This window comes from Eschrichtius robustus, chromosome 13, assembly GCF_028021215.1.
Source record: "Eschrichtius robustus isolate mEscRob2 chromosome 13, mEscRob2.pri, whole genome shotgun sequence".
NCBI lineage: Eukaryota > Metazoa > Chordata > Mammalia > Artiodactyla > Eschrichtiidae > Eschrichtius > Eschrichtius robustus.
This window is the reverse complement of record NC_090836.1, coordinates 2,480,572-2,499,937: the sequence shown is the minus strand read 5'-3', so window position 1 is coordinate 2,499,937 and position 19,366 is coordinate 2,480,572. Positions and strand designations below refer to the sequence as shown.

At 43.6% G+C, this 19,366-nt stretch overlaps 1 protein-coding gene across 5 annotated transcripts in view; it reads left to right on the top strand.

Moving 5' to 3' along the window:
* Window positions 1-12,802: 12,802 nt before the first annotated feature.
* ERC1 (ELKS/RAB6-interacting/CAST family member 1) overlaps window positions 12,803-19,366 on the top strand; it is a 420,180-nt gene continuing 413,616 nt past the window's right edge. For 2 of the 5 annotated variants that reach the window (XM_068560636.1, XM_068560631.1), the window contains exon 1: window positions 12,816-13,047. The gene's annotated coding sequence lies outside the window, so the exon portion shown is untranslated. Of the gene's footprint in view, window positions 13,048-19,366 lie in introns of all 5 variants that reach the window. The other 3 variants (XM_068560632.1, XM_068560635.1, XM_068560633.1) reach the window with 3 other exon arrangements.

The window sequence follows — 19,366 nt, the reverse complement described above, 5'->3', positions numbered from 1 at the left end:
GTTTTTTTTAAATACACTTATTTATTTATTTATTTAGGCTGCATTGGGTCTTCGTTGTTGTGCACAGGTTTTCTCTCTAGTTGTGGCGAGCGGGGGCTACTCTTTGTTGTGGTGCGTGGGCTTCTCATTGCAGTGGCTTCTCTTGTTGCGGAGCACGGGCTCTAGGAGCATGGGCTTCAGTAGTTGTGGCACACGGGCTCAGTAGTTGTGGCTCGTGGGCTCTAGAGCGCAGGCTCAGTAGTTGTGGTGCATGGGCTTAGTTGCTCCGCGGCATGTAGGATCTTCCTGGGCCAGGGCTCGAACCCGTGTCCCCTGCATTGGCAGGCGGATTCTTAACCACTGCGCCACCAGGGAAGCCCTGTTTCTGTTTTGTAGATAAATTCATTTGTGTCATATTTTAGATTCCACATAAAAGTGATATCATATAGTATTTGTCTTTCTCTGTCTGACTTACTTCACTTAGTATGATAATCTCTCGGTCCACTGATGTTGCTGAAATGGCATTATTTCAATCTTTTTTATGGCTGAGCAGTATTCCAGGTATATATGTACCACATCAGATGCCCTTTAGACAGCTGTAGCAGGAAGCTGGTGCCTCGCCCATCCGTGCCCCTCACGTGGACCACATCAGTGCACTTAGGACTGCCTGACCACCAAAAGGCAGCACCTCCATTTCTTAGCCAGAGGGCTTTCTCAAACTAAGACAATCTTGAAGAACACAACACAACACACAGAGTGGTGGTTTCCTCCCTAAAAAGTGAAAGGCGCAGGGGCAGAAATTCTGTTTCCTTGCTTCCTGCTTTCTGCCTTTGAATGCCTTTCTTTGAGAATGTGGTGATTGGTGGTGGTGTAATCATGAGGGAAAGTCCAAGGGAACTGAAGTGAGGCCAAGCCCTGGCATTGTAGAAATGAGCAAATTTTAGCAGCCACCTATCATCAGGGTGCCTGCTGTGTGAGCAGAACAAACCCTTCTTATTTAAGCCACTGTAAGTCAGGTCTTCTCTTACTGACAGTTGATTCACTGCTTAGTAATAACACTAGTTAACTTTATCAAGGACTTACTATATACTTAGTAAGTGTTTACTAGTCTAAGCACTTTACATGTATTTCGCCATTTAATCCTTATAATACCTTTACAATTATTATCTCCAGTTTAGATAGGGAAATTGGGCCTGGATAGGTTAAGCCAGAATATGAACCCAGGCAGTCTGATTCCAGAGCCCTTGCCCCTGAGACTCTGCTATACTGCCTTCTAGTATTTGTGGTTATATAATTTGACATAAAACTATAACTATAAACCTTACTGTGGTAAATTATTTTTCACCTACACATAAATATGGACATTAATCAGGTATAAAAGACTTCAAATATAAGAGGTAAAGTTAGATAATATTGTGTATGGTGAAATAATGATTAAAAAACTATTCTCATACTCCTCTCTGCAATTTTGGAGTTAAAATGTTGTAAGAGATACTTAACACTTAATACGTAAGTTTAGTTATCTTCTCATTACGCAAATAAAATAGGAAATAAAGGGGGAATCCCAAACTATTATACCAGCCAGTATGCCTCCACGTACAAGTATCCCAAACCAGAAGTGACCAGAAGTGGATGACGTCAGGTGGAATTTGGGAATAGGAGAAAGGTACAGGGGAACATAATGTTGACCTCATATTTCCCCACTCCTGTTTATAACAGAAATTCTCTAAAGAATTGCTAATACTCACAACTTGTACTTCCACCCATCCCACTCTCTCTTGAACCAATTAATCAAACTTTCAACTCAACCACCTGAATAAACTGCTCTTGTCATGGTCCCCAGTGACGCTGTGTGGCTGAACCGCACTGAATCCATTTTGTCAGCCCCGTCTTAGGCCCACAGTCCTACCCCTCCCCTTTTTGCATGACTGAGCTATAGCCCACTCACAGGAATGCACCCAAGTCATGTAAGTTTCCTATCAACTTTTACCCTTGCCTCCATCTGAAAGGAAAGCTGGAAGACTGCCTTCTGCTGACACAGATGGTTAATGATCGTGAGACCCCCAGGGGGAAGAAAAACCCTGGGTTCCTATCAGTGCGGACATGCTTCCCACTTGGTAGTCAGATTCTGTTTTTAGCTTTGGCCCCTTTAAGTCCCCCTGTACCACTTTTGTTGGCACAGACTGCAGCTGTGTATGCCTCTGGATCCTCATCTGCAGGATTATTTTCCTTTGAAGTATCATTTAGATTTTCCTTTAATGAAGATCAATTGGTAATAAACCATGTGCTTTTGTTTACTTGAAAATGTCTTTATTTTGTCCTTGATCTTATAAATTAGTGTTACTGGGTACACAATTGTGAGATGACAGTTATTGTCTCTCAGCACTTGGAGAGATTATTCTGTCTTCCAGCTTCCCTTGTGTGTTCATAAGTTTGTCGTCAGCCAGTTACTGTTCCTTTGTAAGTAAGCTGATATTTATTTGTCTCATGTTATGGGTTGAATTGTATTCCTCAGAAAGATAGGTTAAAGCCCTAATCCCCAGTGCCTAAGAACGTGACCTTATTTTGAAAGAGCGTCATTGTGGACACCATTAGTTAAGATAAGGCCTTACTGGAGAAGGGTGGGCCCTTAATCCAATATAACTGGGTGCCTTATCAGAAGGGGAAGAGAGACACAGACACTCAAAAGGGGAATGCCATGTGATGGGGAGGCAGGCACTGAAGCGCTGCAGATGCAAGCTAAGGAATGCCAAGGACTGCCGCAAATCACCAGAAACTAGGGAGGGGAGGGAAGGGTTCTCCCCTCTCCTTCACAGGGACCAAGGCCCTGCTGACACCTGCAGTTTGGACTTCCAGCCTCTAGAACTGTGAGACTATATAAATTCCTGTGATGTTAAGCCATTCAGTTTCTGGCACTTTGTTACAGCAGACCTGGGAAACTAATGCAACTGACTTTAAGATGTGTTGCCTTTTATGTTCTCGGTTTCACTACACTGTATCTAGATTGAATTTCTTTTTACTGGTCCTGTTCTTAGTGATTCCTGATCTATAGATTTATGTCTCTTATTGGTTTGGAAAGTCCTCACCCATTATATGAACCCATTATATGAACAGATGCTTACCTCCTTTCTCTAGATTCTCCTTAAGGGACTCTAAGTAGATTTAAAGTAGGAGACTGCCTTTTCTATCCTCCCTGTCTTTATTTGTTTATACATTTATTTATTTCATTTATTTATTTTTGGCTGCGTTGGGTCTTCATTGCTGCCCATGGGTTTTCTCTAGTTGCGGTGAGCAGGGGCTACTCTTTATTGCGGTGCGCGGGCTTCTCATTGAGGTGGCTTCTCTTGCTGCAGAGCACAGGCTCTAGGCACGCGGGCTTCAGTAGTTGTGGCACGCAGGCTCAGTAGTTGTGGCGCACGGGCTTAGTGGCTCTGTGGCATGTAGGATCTTCCTGGACCAGGGCTTGAACCCGTGTCCCCTACATTGGCAGACAGGTTCTTAACCACTGCGCCACCAGGGCAGTCCCTATTAAGTTTTTAAATATGAGTTAATTGTTTTAGAAGTTTGTGGCAGATTGATAGTTGTCTCTCAATAGTCATTTTCTCCTTATTTTAGTAATATAACTTCTTAATTTTAACTGGGTACGTGACCGTCCACAATAAAGTCTATATTTCCAATTTGCCCTTCAGCAAGGAATGACCATGAACTAAGCTCTTACCATGGGATATAAAAGGAAGTGGTGTGCACAATTTTTTAGGAAGTTTTCTTAAAGGGAAAGGCATGTCTTTTTCCTTCCCTTTTTTCTTCCTTTCCTCTACTCCATGAAAGGAGTATACTTTCCCGCACCATTATGTTGGACCTGGCTGTGTGACTTGCTTTGGTTAATGAAGTGTGAGCACACAGGACATATGACACACCTGAGCAGAGCCTTCAAGTGATTCTGTGGCTTAGCTTCTTGTATGCTTGTTTTCCATCATGAGGAAAATACAACCCAGGTGACTACTGCTCCTTTAGTCTGGTTCCTTGAATGGGAGATGTGTGGAACTGATTCGTACCTCGAGCACAGCACAGCAGCTGACTGCCCCTCCCTCCAGCTGTCAAATCCCAACTAACTTAGAAATAAATATTTGCTGTTTATAGGCCACTGAGTCTTTGAGGGCAATTCCTTTACTTTCTTGCAGGTCAGCAATTTGTTAAAAATTATTATTATTTTTGAATTTATTCATGATTTAGTTTCCACTGTCCAGCTATTATGAATAATGCTGCTATAATATTCATATACAAAAGTTTGTGGTTTTGTGTGGATATTTTAAATTCTTTTAGGTATATAGCTAGGAGTAGAATTGCTGGGTCTTATGGTAACTCTATATTTAACATTTCAAGGAACTGTCAGACTGTTTTACAAAGTGACTACACCATTTTACATTTCCACCAGGTGTGTATGAGGGTTCTGATTTCTCTAAATCCTCACTAACAGTTACACTCTTTTTGATTATGGCCATCCTAGTGGGTGTCGTTTCTCACTGTGGTTTCGATTTGCATTTCCCTAATGACTGATGATGTTGAGCATCTTTTCATGTACTTATTGGCTATTTATATATCTTCTTTGGAGAAACATCTATTCAAATCCTGTACCCATTTTTTAATGGGTTGTCTTTTTATTGTTGAGTTGTAAGAATTATTTACATATTCTGGATATAATATCAGATATGTGGTTGCAAATTTTTTTCCCATTCTGTGTATTGTCTTCTCACTTTCCTGGTGGTGTCTGAATTAGTCTACTAGGGCTGCCATAACAAAATAACACAGACTGTATATGACCTCATTTAACCATAACCAGCTCTTTAAAAGCCCTGTCTCCAAATATAGTCACATTGTGGGTTAGGGCTTCTACACATAAATTTTGGGAGAATGCAGCTCAGTCCAAAACATTCTGCCCTCTGGATACCCAAAATTCTTGTCCTTCTCACAGGTAAACACATTCACCTACATCCCAAAGTCTTAACCCATTCCAGCATCAACTCTAAGTGCAAAGTCTCACCTGAATATCATCAGGTATGGTTGAGACTTGAGATATGATTCACTTAAAGGCAAAATTCCTTGCCAGCTGTGAGCCTGTGACATCAGACAAGTTATGTGGTTCCAAAATACACTGGTGAGACAGGCATAGAGAGATATTCTATTCTAAAAGAGAGAAATCAGGAAGAAGAAAGGGAAATGGGTCCAAAGCGAGTACAAAACCCAGCAAGGCACATTTCATTAGATTTTAAGGCTCAAGAGTAATCCTTTTGGGCTCAGTGCTCTGCCCTCCAGGCCCACTGGGGTGGCAACCTCATCCCCTTGGCCCTGGGTGGTAGCTCCACCCCCTCAGCCCTGGGCATCAGCTTTATTCCCCAGGCACTGGTTGGTAGCAGCCTCCACTGAAACCAAGGAGACAGCTTGCTCCCCAGACCTGTACTCTCTGGGCTGATGGCTGGAGTAGCAGCCCTGTTGATCTCTGAATCACTTTTGGTGTCATTTCTCACTTTTCTTGAAGGGTGATGTGAATTGGCAGCCAGATAGCTCTATTGTCCTGTTCTGTAGACTCCCAGAAGTCTGACAGTATTTCTCCATTTTGTTGTCTCTATGCCCCTTAGTCCAAACTGGCAGTGTTACTACTGGTATAATCTTATTCTATTCCTGGTTACTTATGAGATGACTGATTAAATCCATGAGTTGCACCCATGACCTCTTTATCACATGACTGTCCAGCTACACCCTTGATGTATTCTCCAGAACATAACTTTTTCTTTTTTCGTAATATGGATAGTAATTGGGTTCTACACCTAATTCCAACATGTGAGGAGTTGGGGTGGTTTCCCAACATTACCAAAGAGCAAGTCTCTGGGTACCAGCTGGGTGTCCTGCATCTCAGCTCAATTTTGACACTATCTACCCAGAGACAGCATCAGGTTCTGCAGGTTAAGTGCTCAGTCCCACAAGACTGCTGTACACCCCTCTTGCCCTCTCAGGATGCCAGGTGCAAGCCAGGTTGTTACCTGTGCTTCTGACCATCTGGCCACAAACTGGAGGTTCCAACAATCTCTCCCAACTCAGGATGCCAATTGAAAGCCCAGGTTGTGAACTGTACTTCTGACTGATGGCTATAAATCAAAGGTTCTTATGACCCCCTTCTTGGGTGTGATTAACTTCCCAGAGTGGCTCATAGAACTTAGAGAAACATTTTTACATACTGGATGACTGGTTTGTTATAAAAGTATATTATAAAAGGAAGAGCCAGATGGAAGAGATGCATAGGGCAAGGTATGGGGAAAGGGCACAGAGCTTCCACACCCTCTCCTGGTGTGTCATTCTTCCCACTTATCCAGGTGTTCACCAACCGGAAGCTCTCTGAGCCTTGCCCTTTTGAGTGTTGTGGAGTCTTCATTACATAGACATGATTGATCAAATCACTGGTCATTGGCAACTGATTCAACCTCTAGCCTCTCTTCCCTCCCTGGAGGTCAGGGGGTGGGACTGAAAGTTCCAATCCTGTATTCATGGTTGGGTTCTTTGCTGACCAGCCCCCATACTTAGGGCTTTCCAAAAGTCACCTCATTAACATAAATCCTGTTGTGGTAGAAAGGGGCTTGTTACAAATAACAAGACATCCATTTTACCTTTATGACTCTGAAAGTGATTTCAGGAACTGAGGAGTAGAGACCAAACATTATGACAAGAGAAGTTCCCATTGGTCTTATCCCTCAGGAAATTCCAAGGGTTTTGGGAGCTGTGAGTCAAGAAACTTGGATGAAGACCAAATATGAGATATATTTTGGTCATCTGAATGACCAAATGTATATTTCTTTTTTTTTAATTGAAGTATAGTTGATGTATTGTATGATATGTACATGTTAGTTTCAGGTGTACAACACAGTGATTTGACATTTAAACATATTACAAAATGCTCACCAGTATATATTTCTTGCAAGTTACAATATTGCAGATAGGCTAAGAATGTTCTAAATCTTTAGGTTCTGGTTTCTTTTTGCTTAACAACTCCTTTAATTTATCTCTCACCTCCTGTATACTATAAGCAGTAAGAAGAAATCAGGCCGCACCACCAACACTTTGCTTAGAAATCTCTGCAGCTAAATATCAGTTTATCACTTTTAATTTCTACCTTCCACAGAACACTAGGAAACAGTCTGGCCAAGTTCTCTGCCACTTTGTAATAAGGGTCACCTTTCCTCCAGTTTCCAGTAACATGCTCCTCATTTCTGAGATCTCACTACAGTCACCTTTTAACGTTTACATTTCTACCAAGAGTCTCTCTTCAAGGCAATCTAGGCTTTTCCTAACATGCACCTCAAAAATCTTCCCCTCCACTCATTACCCACTTCCAAAGCCCCTTCCACATTTTTAAGGTATTTGTTACAGTAGTACCCCACTTCTCAGTACCAAAATCTGTTATTAGTCTGGTGAGGCTGCTGTAACAAAATATCACAGACTGGGCAGCATAAACAACAGAAATTTATTTCACACATTTCTGGAGGCTGGACATCCAAGATCAAGGTGTTGGCAGGTTTGGTTGGCTTGCAAATGGCCATCTGCCTTCCCCCAACCCCTGGCAACCACCCTTCTGCTTTCAGTCTCTATGAATTTTACTATTCTAGGTACCTCATATAAATGAAATCATACAATATACAGTCCTTTTGTGATTGGGTTATTTCATTTGGCATAATGTCTTCAAGGCTCACCATACTTTTTTTTTTTTCACCATACTTTTTAAAGCTGAATATACAAAAGTTTTGTATATTCGATTTTGATGGAGTCCAATTTTAAAATTTTGTCACTTACAGTTTTGGCTTCAGAGCTAAGAAACTATTGCCTAATGCAAGGTCATGAAGGTTTACACCTGTTTTTTTCTAAGAGTATTATAGTTTTAGCATTTATATTTAGGTCTATGATCCATTTTGAATTAATTTTTTAAAAATTTAATTAATTAATTAATTTTGGCTGCGTTGGGTCTTCACTGTTGCGCGTGGGCTTTCTCTAGTTGCGGTGAGCGGGGGTACTCTTCCTTGCGGTGCGTGGGCTTCTCAATGCGGTGGCTTCTCTTATTGCGGAGCACAGGCTCTAGGCACGCGGGCTTCAGTAGTTGTGGCTCGTGGGCTCTAGAGCGCAGGCTCGATAGTTGTGGCGCACGGGCTTAGTTGCTCCGTGGCATGTGGGATCTTCCTGGACCATGGGTTGAACCCATGTCCCCTGCCTTGGCAGGTGGATTCTTAACCACTGCGCCACCAGGGAAGTTCCTTTAATTAACTTTTGCGTTTGTGAGGTAGGGGTCCAATTTCATTCTTTTGCATGTGGTTATACAACTGTCCCAGCACCCTTTGTTGAAAAGACTATTATTTCCCCAGTGAATCAACTGTCCATAAATGTGTGGGTTATTTCTGAAGTCTCAATTCTTTTCCATGATATATACGTCTATCATTATTCTGGTACAACACACTATCTTGACTACTGTAGTTTTTTTTTTTTTTTTTTTTTTTAAGAGGTTGCGGACAAGAGCTATCTGAGGAAGTTTGTTTAACAACTTTGCTTATAGCTGGAGGAGTGAGTGGAGAGTATAGTTTATTTATTTATTTATTTATTCATTTCTGGCTGTGTTGGGTCCCCGCCTCTGTGCGAGGGCCCTCTCCAGCTGCGGCAAGCAGGGGCCACTCTTCATCGCGGTGCGTGGGCCTTTCACCATCGCAGCCTCTCTTGTTGCAGAGCACAGGCTCCAGACGCGCAGGCTCAGCAATTGTGGCTCACGGGCCAGGTCGCTCCGCGGCACGTGGGATCCTCCCAGACCAGGGCTCGAACCCAAGTCCCCTGCATTGGCAGGCAGACCCTCAACCACTGCGCCACCAGGGAAGCCCGACTATTGTAGTTTTGTAGTCAGTTTTGAAAGCAGGAAGAATTAGTGTTTTAACTTTTTTTTTTTTTCAAGATTCTTTTGGCAATTCTGAGTCCCTTGCATTGCCATGTGAATTTTAGAATCTGCTTGTCAATTTCTAGAACTAAAAAAAGGCAGCTGGGATTTTTGATAGGATTGCATAGAATGTGCAGAACAAATGGAGGAGTACTGCTTATTTTAACGATATTAAGTCTTCTATTATTTCTTGATGACGATTTAGCTTAATTATAAACCCTGTACCTCGTGTCTTCCTATCCTCTCAGTAAGCCTAATAATTCCTTGCTCCTCCACTGGTCACTTTTCCTACTTCTAACAGTACACTTTAGCAACCGCTTCTTATTCTGCCAACTACACACATCGTCTCTTGAATGCTTTTCCCTTTACCTCTACCTTTCCTATGTTTCACATCTTAAACTGCCAGCTGTAATTTTACCTTTATGTTGTCAACATTGGTATAATTTATAAACTATGCTTTAACTACAGCAAGATTATAATTTATTAACAGGTTTGGTCTAAAAGTTGAACACCAGAAACCAGCATTTTCTAAGCTTTTTATCATAGTAATTATTCAGTTGAATTCTCTCCCAGAACTCCTATCCTTCCATCCGAACCTAGCCTAGCTCTTGGGACTTCCCTTTACTACTGAATTAGATCTAGTGAATCCTGGATAGTGATGCTGTCAGAAACCTCATTTCTACCTCATCTTTAAATTTTGAAAAAAAGCCTATGTGGGAGTTTGACTTTATGAGTCTCTGCATATCTGAAAATGTTTTCATTTTGCTCTCTTAATGATAATTCAGCTAGGAATAGAGTTTTTTTTTAATAAAAAAATTCTTAGAATTTGAAGTTCAAGAAATATTTCCCTCAGAAACTTGAAGGTCATTGTTATCTTCTCATATCTAGTGTTCCTGGTAAGAATTCTAATTGCAGTGTGAGTCTTACTCTTTTACAGGTCACTTTTTAAAAAAAAATTTATTATTTATTTATTTATTTTTGGCTGCGTTGGGTCTTAGTTGTGGCACTCGGGATCTTTCCTTTAGGTGTGTGGGCTTGTTTCTGTGGTGCGCGGGCTTCTCTCTAGTTGTGGTGTGGTTTTCTCTCTCTGGTTGTGGTGCATGGGTTCCAGAGCGCGTGGGCTCTGTAGTTTGTGGCATGTGGGCTCTAGCTGAGGCATACCGGCTTAGTTGCTCCACACCATGTGGGATCTTAGTTCCCTGACCAGGGATTGAACCTGCGTCCCCTGCATTGGAAGGCAGATTCTTTACCACTGGACCACCAGGGAGGTCCCTATGGGTCACATTTTTCCTTTGGAAATTCAGGATTTTCTCTTTATCTTTAGAGTTTTAACATTTCACAAAGTTGTTTTTCCTCTCCACTAATGGACATTTTCAGCTCTGGGAAATTTTGTTCCATTATTTTTGGGGTAATTTTCCATCTTTTATTTACTCTCTTTTCTCTTTCTCTTGTAATATTAGTCCTGTTGGATTGACTCTTTATTTTTCTTATATTTTCTCTTGCAATTTCCATCTCTGTGTATTTCTTCTGTTCTCCTTAAAATTGCACGGACTTTACCTTTCAACACTTCCAGTGAATTTATAATTTTGGCATTTTCCTATTTCTAATTTCAAGACTTACTTTTTGTTCTTGGGTTGTTACTTATCTGAGTACATTATCCTTGTTTCATAGCTGTAATAAAAGTTTGTGAGCATATTTTTAAGTTCTCTGAAGTTTCTTTTTCCTCTGTGGTCACATTTTCTCCTTATCCTCTCCCTCCCTTCCCCAGCCCCAAGTTGGAGACTTCCCTTAAACACCTAACAGTCCCTGGTTGTCCGTTCATATTTAACATGAAGTAGTTGGATGCTGATGACGCATCTTTAGAACTTGGGAGGGTCTTGCCAACTTGCACAACTTCACTCTAGGGTGAGTGGGTAGGAAACTGGCTATTGTGCCAGAATAAAGGATGTTTTACTCTTTGTCATTAAATGCTCCCCAGAGATGATGAAAAAGCTTGACTTTTAGCCTGGGATAAATGCCTAGCTATTGTATCTGAGGTATAGGGAGGGTTCTGCTGTTCTACATAGAGACCTTTATTTAGTGCCCTTGTTTTCAGCCCTGCTTCTCACTCTTGCTCTGTCTTGTCAGTGTCTCCAAATTTCAATTTCTCTAAATCACTTCTGGCAGGTAGGCCTCCTTCTTCACCTACAGTACCCACCCCCCCCAAACGCCTATTCCACATTATGGTTTCTTCCATTTTGTTTAGTCAGACCTCACTCCTTTCTGTGTGTAAAATTAGAAAAAAAAAAAAAAATCTCTTGGTGGCTCCCTTCCCATTTTCTGTTTTGTACAGGTTTGTATCATTTTTCATTCCTTTATTAGCATTTTAATGGGGTTCCAGGAAGAAGAGGCAATGAATGCATGCACTCAGCCAGCTTTAATTAAAAAAAAAAAATCCTAAGTGTAGGTTTAAAAAACGATTATGTGGGGCAGAGTAGGAAGTAAGAAAAAAGAACAGTGGAATGACAAAAAAGAAGCCAAAAACATTTCTGAGTCTGTGATATTGACAGTACTCCCGTGCGTGAATAACAATGCTTAGCACCTCACACTCTTCAGATCCCCACATTTCAGGGATGGGATAGATCTGAGACATCTTGTTCACACCCCCTTTTACAGTTGCGAAAAGCAGGACCCAGGAGTAATGGGATTTTCCCAAGGTCACACACGTAGACACCGGCAGAATGGAAACCAGAAAGATAAGATGGGTCCACTTTGCTTTCCCTTCCTCTCACCACACCGCTGGGGAGCGCGTCAGCAGTCAGATAAGAAGGATCGTGAGAAACAGTCAAAGGAAGCTGGCTTATTCCTGAGTGAAGTCGGGTGCCCGAGAAAATGAAGCACTTTAGGGATGCTTCATTTGGCAGGACCCAGCGTCCCCCCGCAGCGGTCCTGACAGCGGCGGCCGCGTGCGGACCCTACGGAAGGGGGCGACTGTACAGCAGGCCGGGGGACGCTGGGCGGGATGGGGATGAGGTGACGAATGAAGGGACGAGAACCCCGACGAGGGACGGGAGAGTGACAGTGGGGCCACGAGGGCGTGGACGCTGGCGGTGACTCAACTGCTCTCAGGGGCGTTTAGAGTTACTGATACAACAATTGCCAGCCGGGAATAAACACGATTCAAGTCACTCTTACTTTCTTAGTGCAGCGATAGCTTACCTACGGCCTTACATTAACGGTGCGTGGCTCCGACAAGGAAACCCGTCTGCGCTTCGGTACCAGAAACTGGGGAGCCCGACGCCGGGCCAGCTGCCGCCCGCGAGGACCGGGACGGCCGTCCGCGCCGCCCTCCCTCCCTCCCCGGCCGCCGAAGCGAACCGCGGACAGGCCGCTGGCGGGGTCTCCCGGGCCGTGCGGGCAGCCCGAGGGCCTCCGGGCGGGAAGCCCACCTGCCCGCGGGCGCCAGGCTCCTCGGGGCGGCCCGCCCCGGGCTCTGCGTGACTGGCCCCCTGAGGCAGCGGCCCACTGTTTGCGCCGCACCGCCTCCTACGGCAAGCGGGAGGAGACAAACGCCGCCCGCCCGGCGCCTGCCGTGTGCGCGTGTGCGCCCGCGCCGGCCCGCAGCCCAGAGCCCCCGCCCGCCAGCCCCCAGTCCCCCGCCCGCCAGCCCCCGCCCGCAGCCCCGCGCCCGCCAGCCCCCGGAAAGTGCCCGAGGCCCGCGCGCGCCCGAGTCGCGCTCCCGGGAGGCTACGGGACGCCGACCGGGCGCGGTCGGGCGGGGGCGGGGCTCGCGCTGACGTCATCCAGGGGCGGGGCTGGGGAACCGCGCAGGGGGCGGGGCGCGGTGACGTCGGGCGCCCGGGCCGAGCTGTGGCTGTGGTGGTGGCGGCGGCGGCGGTAGTGGTGGCGGCGGCGTTGGCGGCGGCGACGGCGCCCGGGCAGCAGCGGCAGCGGCAGCGGCAGCCCTGAGCAGGGTGAGACGGCCGCGGTGGCGGCAGCTCGGGGTCGGGCGGCGCCTGGAGCTTCCCGCCCGTCGCTGGCGCTAGGCCCCTCGGCTCTCCTCCACCCGCTCCTCCTCACGGCCCTGGCTGGGTCCCGGCAGCGCGCCCCCGGGGAGGGCGGAGCTGTAGGTGAGGCGCGGGGACCCCTCCCCCTCCGCGCCCTGCGGGGGGGATGGGACGTCCGGGAGGGCGGCCCCACCCAGCCCACCGACGAGCTCGGTGGCGGCGGCGGCGGCGGGGGCTGCGGGCGCCCGGCTTCTGAGGCGTGATGTTGCGCGCGAGGTGGGGAGGTGTACGCCTCGCGAAGCCCCGGGAGGCTGGGGTGCGGTCGGCTGGGTCTGGGGTTTGGGTATTGATGTACAGCGTTGAAAGAGACGAGGATTGTGTTTTTTTTCCTGCTATGAAGTGGTCAGGTAGGAGATGGAGGGTTGGCTTCCAGAAGGAAGATGAGCTGTGGATGTTGCCTTTGAGGCAGTTGGAGAAGCTATTGCACTAGGTCTCACATCTCTACTTTAGGATTTGGGGTCCTTTTTTCCTTTTTTCCTCCAGGCGGAGCGGGTGGGGCGTCGAGGGGCGGGGGAGAATCCCTCTGCTTTTGGCTCGGGGTGTGAGCGTGGATGGGTTTGGAGTTCTACACCGTTCAAGAAGAGCGAGATCTTGGGTTAGACAACTTCCTTCTGGCAGCAACATTGGGGAATAGGTCCCAGTACACTTAGTTCCTTAAAGGCGTTATCCTTCAGTCTTTCTTCTGTGCCTGAACGATCTCTATGCCACCTCGTTTTCCGAGCTCTATCCTGGCCCCTTAAGAGAGGGCCTGAGGATCAGGTGGTTGCTTTGGAAGACACGTTTCTGAGGAGTAGTCGCACGTGGTTCTGGTTGACTGCTTTGGATGGATACAATGAACAATTTGAACAGTTCTGTTGGCGCTAATTATGCGAAACATGCTTAAATGTTTTGAAGCACAACTGTCTTTTGCAACTCATGTTTTAGTAAACCTTGACAGCTATTTTGTGTTTAATTGTTGTAAATTTCCACTTAATTAACAATTATTGGAGATGTCTAAAATTTCTCAATTGCACATGTCTTTATTAGACACTTTAAAAGTGAAGTGGAATAATTTTTTTTTTTTTTTTTGGTGGGTCCCTCAATTTCTCAGAAACGTTCTTGTAGTCAGGTGCTTTTAAAATGCTCTTTAGTAACATTCTGGGGGCATGTGTCTGTCATTGTATAGGGAGATGTTACTAAGAGTAAACAGTGTTCAACGTTCTTCACTTAAGTGTTTCACAACCTAGCACATTAAATCAGAATCTTCTTTTCTGGATTCCTGCTCCCTATTAAGTTACAGTATTCACTGGCCTTACCTATCAGTTAATATCATTTAAGCTATTTCTTCCTCGGAAAACAGGCCCTGAGATTGACATTTGTCATGTAATGGATGGAAGTAGGCATGACTCTCGGTAATTCATTTATGGAGGAAGAGAAACCGTCATGAAATGGAGTTTAAGCAGTGACTTTCCAAAGGCTTACTCAATTTATTTGGGAACATAGCCAGGGAAGTGCTTTCCCATAACCCAAGAGAAAAATATACAGAGTGAGTGTCAGTAGGTGCCTTTTTTAACATGCCTACTTAATGAGCAGACTATTCTAGCAAATATTTCTGCTTGACGAAACTTGTAGGAAACAGATGATATAATAGCTATTAAGTGAGAAAGGGTGTGGTCCAATTTCTAATTATAAACTAAAGATTTAATTGTATTCCGACAGGTCAAATTATAAGTTGGTACAATAATAGTTTTGATATTGAATTAGTCACTTAGAAGGAAAGATTTAAGTTCACATATCTGGTTTTGGCTTATAAATTATACTTTGATTTAATGGGGTACACATGGGGACAAATGTGAACTAAAATAGCGGTAAAACTTTGTATAGTGCTAAAATGACATTTCCATGGCTGACAGTGGGATGTGATTCTTCTCCTTGTTGGAATGCAATCATATGATTTGGGGAAAATGTAGGGTAGAAGTGTTCTATTTCTCTTTAGAATTTCTTAAGGCTGAGAAAACTGGTACATTTTATTTTTCAAGAAATGTGGCTTGCTAGTCGTTACTGTGATATCTTAGTTAAGTCTAGTGGGGTGTCCTCCCCCTTTTTTTAATTACTAAAGTATGTCATTGTGTTAATTCAACGTTAATACTAGAAACAAAAGTGAAAATTCCCATAGCAACAGCTGCTCTTTTTCTATGCTACGTTTATGCTTTTAGAAGTAGTATAAGAGCTGTTAAATGTGCGTTTTGCACATACTGTGTAAAACACATTGATGGAGAAAGAGCAGGGAATGAAGTATTTTGGCTAATCAAATAATAAACAGTGTATTGATTATCAATTTTCAGAGAAATATAATGTAATAAAGTAAATTAAACATAAAGGTTATGTGGAATATAGTTTACTTCTATGGCTTTTCAAAATGTGAGCCTGGAGGTGCTGATTCATTCATTTATTCATTCAACAGTTATTTATTGAGTATGGGTCTGGGTACTTTTTTTAGCCTTTGGGAATACAGTAGTGAACAAAGCTGACGAAAATTCCCACCTTCATGGAACTTACCTTCTGGACACCTTCTTGGGAAATGAAGAGGAATTCAGCAAAGGAGATTAATAAGAGATTATTGAGGTAGGAGGAAGACCAGGAGAGTGTGATGTACTAGAAATGAAGGAAAGGAAGTTTTCAAGGAGGAGGGGATGGTTAACTGTGTCATTGTTTGAAGATGTGTCAGACTGTTGGGTAAGAAAGAATTCTGCCTGATTATAATGTCTAATAACAGAGAAATGACTAAATGCTTTTTAGTGTGAGATGAGACAAATGTAAGAATCTTTCCGTTTTTTACTTCCTTCGACTGATTTTTAAAAACATATATATTTCATTCTTTATTCTTTTCAGAACAAAATATGCAACCTGGGAGTTTATACTTGTACTAAGGAGAGGTATGACACTGTTGTTACTAATTATATGTACACTTATTTTTTTAATACATGTATCGAATCAGAAGTTATAAAAGTATACAGGGAAAAAAATAAGTCTCTTCTGTCCCATCCAGTTACTCCTGAAGGCAGACACTGTTTCCAATTTGTTGTTTTTCCTAACCAGTGAAATTTTGTGCAATAACACGGCATTTAGCTATTTTAAAATTGCATAAATATAACAAGTATTTTTATCCCCTATGTATTTTTTTTTGCAGGCTTAATATTTGTTTTTATAATTTAAGTCTAGCTACCTGCAGACCTTTTTTTTTTTTAAAATAACAGCTTTATTGAGAGAAAATCCACATACCATACGATTCACCCATTAAAGTGTACAATTAAATTCTTTTGGTACGTTCATCACCACGATCAATTTTAGAACATTTTCATCCTCCCAAAAAGAAGCCCCAAACTCATTAGCAGTCATTCCCCTGACCTTTGGTTTTAAAGCTCTCTTTTTTTTTAAAAAAAATAATTAATTAATTAATTTTTGGCTGCGTTGGGTCTTCGTTGCTGCACGTGGGCTTTCTCTAGTTGCGGCGAGCCGGGGCTCCTCTTCGTTGCAGTGTGTGGGCTCTAGGTGTGCAGGCTCAGCAGTTGTGGCTCGCGGGCTCTAGAGCGCAGGCTCGGTAGTTGTGGTGCATGGGTTTAGTTGCTCCGTGGCATGTGGGGTCTTCCCAGACCAGGGCTTGAACCCGTGTCTCCTGCGTTGGCAGGTGGATTCTTAACCACTGCACCACCAGGGAGGCCCCGACCTTTGGTTTTTAAGTTAAGTATTGTTTTGCGTATTATGTGGGGAAAACGTTTGTGAATTACTTTGTTTCCAGTTAAATGGTAGTGAAGCCATTTAGTGTTACTTTTAATATTCTCTGATTGAATAGAAGCATAGGTTTGTGTAAAAGTCAAATTAGTTAGTGGTTTATTTAGTTGCATGAATACTTTGATTTGATTATCTAAGTGTCTTGTTTTCATTATTCCTTCATTTATCAAATATTTATTGAGTACCTTTTGTGTTCCAACAAGTCCTGGGCTAGGCCAGATGGATTCCATGATACATAAGGGACAGGGTCCCTTGTTCTTAAGGAGTTTCGCTCTAGTGGGAGAAGAGGAAAAGTTAACAGGATTTTGTGGTTTGCTGTGATAAGTGCTTCAATAGGTGATATACAGGGTTCTACATCAGCTCATAGGATGGATTGTAGGAAGATCTGAGATGAGATCTTAAGGATAAGTAGTATTTGGCCAGATGAAAAGGATGCAAGCAGAGGGAACAGCCTGTGCAGGACCCAAAGGCAAGAAAGCTGTAGGGCAGGTAGAGTGATCTGAAGATAGTTTGGTCTGACTGGAATGTGGCGTGCTAGCGTGAGGTGTGGGCATCACTTCTCCTTTCTGTGAAAAAGTGTGTTGTCTTAAAAAGGCAAAATAATTACATGATTAATTTGCTTAAACTAATTGTGGATTGCTGTCACTTCCTAGCTATATAACTTTGGATGAGAAACTTTATTGTCTAAAACTCAGTTAAACTCTCATTAGATGAGAATAATAGTCCTGTCTGATGTGATTGTTGTGTAGAATAAATGAGCTAATGCTCATAAAGCTTTTAATAAAATGCTTGGAATACAGTAAGTACTCAATAAAAATCAGCTGCCCTGATGATGACATTGTGGTGGTGGTGGTGATTTTGATCATGGTGACTTTGATGATGGTGATAATGATCCTGAAGTATGGAATTCCGTAGGATATTTTGGAGCCCCAGAGAGTGCTCAGGAGACTGGAAAATGATCTGTCATTTTAACTTATCCCGGGGAAGAAGGAAGTGAATACCAAAAACTTTAGACCAGCACTGTTTAATAGAACTTTGTGTGATGATAGAAACGTTCTATCCTTGACCATCAAATACAGTAGCCACTAGTTACATGTGCCTTTTGAACACTTGAAATGTGGCCAGTGTGACTGAGAAACTGTATTAATTTTATTGCAACTAATTTAAATAGCCACTGTGACTAGTGGCTACTGTTTTGGGCAGCACAGTTACACACTTATAGATGGAGGAATCTAATTGAATTATGGCAATATTTTAGAACAGATTATTTAAAAAGTTAAAAAGTAGTTTTAGAAGCCTTGTCAGGGGAAAGATGATTGCTGGGATACAGCATGGATTCACTAGGTCACATCAGACAATAATTCTAGTTTTCTAGAACTGACATGGTTCCCAGACTGATAAATAAAGGAAATTTAGTAGTTGTAATGTGTCTAGACTTCAGTTAGATCTTTTCATGCTGTCTTTGTGGAAAATATGAAAAATTATGTCCTAGATTTCACGAGAACAGGGATTGTCATGTGTTCTCTACTAAGCAAGTAACAGATACTTACTAAATAGTTGATGACTGAATGGAGAATGGTACAATTAAGTGAAGTCACAACTAGTTGTAAATGGCTATCCGCAGAGAATGGAGAGCTGCTTACTGCAGATGATGGGTTAGAGCAGGGGTCCCCAACCCCTGGGCCACACGGCAGGAGGAGGTGAGAGGCGGGCGAGCGAGCGAAGTGTCATCTGCCGCTCCCCACCGCTTGCATCACCGCCTGAACCATCCACCAGCCCCCCGACCCCCACCCCGGCCGTGGGAGAATTTTCTTCCACAAAACCAGTCCCTGGTGCCAAAAAGGTTGGGGACCTCTGGGTTAGAAGAACTGGTGTTAGCTGCCTCGTCCAGGTTTATAGTATTGGAAAGATCCAGGAGTGGTGGCGTAGAAGATAGTGGCGATGTAAACTAGCTGCCAGCATATCCTCGCTGAGTGTGGAGGGTGTCCAGGTCATCACTAGCTGATAGCGAAGAGGTGGAGGTAGAAGACTGTGTTGCTGAGTAGCATGAAAATCAGAGTAACCGGGATTTTATATGAGGGTTCAGGAATAGTGGTCTGGAGGTGGCAGTGGAAGAAAGAAGGGTTCCTGCCTCGTTTTCCAATATTGGGTGTGCCACGTGAGAGACTTCATAGCCTCCACTTGAAAGGGCTGCATGGGAAGAGGCATCCTGGGAAAGCCAGCTTTCAGTGAAGGCAGAGAGGTACTGAGAACTTTTAGAGGAGTTTCTTAGTAATGGAATGAAGTTCCTTGAGAGTGTATTTCCCCACCCAACTGGCTTCTTCTTTTTTTTTTTTTTTTAATATTTATTTACTTATTTGGCTGCGCCAGGTCTTAGTTGTGGCATGCGGGATCTAGTTCCCTGACCAGGGATCGAACTGGGACCCCCTGCATTGGGAGCACGGAGTCTTAACCACTGGACCACCAGGGAAGTCCCCCAACTGGCTTGTTTTTATCATCACTTAAACTTTAAGTAAAGTCTCTCATTTTTGACAACAGATTCATCTCCAACTTCATACTTTCTTTGCCTTTTGCTTTAAGTTGCTTTGCTCTTTGCTTTACAGCCAGAATT